Below are 2,404 nucleotides of genomic sequence, written 5' to 3'. Positions count from 1 at the left end.
TGTTGGCTATGATATGCACATTTTTGGGCAAGTTATGAACTAGAGCCAAAAGTAGTATTTGACAGTTTTATTTACTCTGCCGTAATTTGCAAGCTTATCAGTTAAGTCTGTAGTTTTTTTAAAAGCCGTCATGATATTTGTGATTATTAGTACATAAACTAGTGTTATAATTTGATATTTGGATTTTTCAGACTTTTAGTGGCAGATTTAGAGAATTCTTTATTTTCTTGACGTGATACAGTATTTATTTACCTTGAGTGGTAAGGTTTTATAAGGTACGGTTTCCGTGATTTAGGATATGTATGCGAAAACTTACACATAAGTTAATTAGATGTATAATTTGGTTATGAAATCTTTTCTAAAATAATACCACCAGAAAATTAACAGATTAAATTTTTGAGACAATCCTTGGTCTGGATTGATTAATGAAAACGTCTTGTTTAAGAGGTTCTATTAAAAAATATTTCTAGTGTATTAGTCATAATTGTTTTTGTGGAGTGGGGGTAAACCACACCATTAAGGGAATAAAATGTAATTTGAAAGAGGTGATTATAAGATTTGTTTCAGGCCCCAAAATATAAATAAAAATTGGTGTGGAATCTCATTAGTGTATATGTTTTCTGCCACTATAAAATTACCTTTTTAGCATCTGTTTCTAGTGGTGTAATACCAAGTAGGTAAATTTCGCAATCTATTTTTAGTGTCCTGAGTTTTTTGTTTCCTTAAACACATGAAAGGTAATAGTAAAGAATTTTTTACTGTATTTGGGAATTTTTACATAGGAGTTGTATTAGGTTTCTAGTCCCTGTAGTGTTGCCTTATGGAAATCTTTACATCTAAACTGAGTTTTTCTTCTCGTACATAAATTTAAATGTATTTTAATTTACTGAAGTTTCTAAAATGTACTGAGTACAGTCATACAGCACATAACGACGTTTCAGTAAATGATGGGCCACATATACAACAGTGGTCCCATAAGATTATAATGTGGTATTTTTACTGTACCTTTTCTGTGTTTGAATATACAAAACCATGATATTACAGTTGCCTACAGTTTTCAATATAGTATTTGTAGCCTAGGAGCAATAGGCTATACCATGTAGCCTGGGTGTGTAGTAGTCTATACCATCTAGGTTTATGTAAGTATACTTTATGATGTTCACATCACAATGAAATCACCTAATGACACATTTGTCACATGTCCCCAAGTTAAGCAACTGCATAGTTGCTGTTTTTTGTTTTTTGAGATGAAGTCTTGCTCTGCTGCCGAGCCTGGAGTGTAGTGGTGCAGTCTCAGCTCACTGCAAACTCCACCTCCTGGGTTCAAGTGATTCTCTTGCCTCAGCCTCCTGAGTAGCTGGGATTACAGCACCCACCACCACATCTAGCTAATTTTTGTGTTTTTAGTAGAAACGGTTTCGCCATGTTGGCCAGCTGGTCTCGAACTCCTGACCTCAGGCGATCCACCCGCCTTGGCCCCCCAAAGTACTGGGATTACAGGCGTGAGCCACCGCTCCCAGCCGACTGCGTAAATGGAAGTAGTATTAGTGTCATTGGATTGAGCTGGCTCTGTTTCTTGATGTGTTTTAGGCAAATCACTAAATCACCATGGGCCTTAACTTCTTCAGCTGTGTAAGGGAGGAATTAGATTTTTTTTTTTTTTTTTTTTTTTTTTTTTTTTTGAGACGGAGTCTCGCTCTGTTGCCAGGCTGGAGTGCAGTGATATGATCTTGGCTCTGCAACCTCCGCCTCCCAGGTTCAGACAACTTTCCTGCCTCAGCCACCCAAGTAGCTGGGACTACAGGCGTGCGCCAACATGCCCAGGTAATTTCTGTATTTTTAATAGAGACAGGGTTTCATGTTGGCATAGCTTGGTTAAATCTGCCACATTCTGATTTTGGTAGAAGTTCTGATAGAATTATTCTAAGTTACCAATTTATGTAAAATTTTTAAGTAAATGTGAAAACTTACCAGTTAAACTGAGTGGATGTAGTGGTATATCTCTTTTTTTTTTTTTTTTTTTTTTTTGAGACACAGTCTTGCTCTGTTGCCCAGGCTAGAGTGCAACGGCGTGATCTCAGCTTACTGCAACCTCCACCTCCCTTGTTCAAGTGATTCTCCTGCCTCAGCCTCCCAAGTAGCTGGGATTACAGGCTTCCATCACCACTCTCAGCTAGTTTTTGTACTTTTTGTAGTAGAGATGGGGTTTCACCATGTTGGCCAGGCTGGTCTTGAACTCCTGACCTCAGGTGATCCGCCCACCTCGGCCTCCCAAGGTGCTGGGATTACAGGCGTCAGCCTCCATGCCCAGCTGTATATCATTTCAAAGCTTCAAGGGAGCACTTTACCCTTGGATGGAAAAAAATGTTTATAAAGTTGAATTACAAAATAGACATTAAAAGTT

This window comes from Pongo abelii, chromosome 5, assembly GCF_028885655.2.
Source record: "Pongo abelii isolate AG06213 chromosome 5, NHGRI_mPonAbe1-v2.0_pri, whole genome shotgun sequence".
Classification (NCBI taxonomy): domain Eukaryota; kingdom Metazoa; phylum Chordata; class Mammalia; order Primates; family Hominidae; genus Pongo; species Pongo abelii.
The sequence above is the reverse complement of the archived record's forward strand: the minus strand, read 5'-3'. Positions refer to the sequence as shown.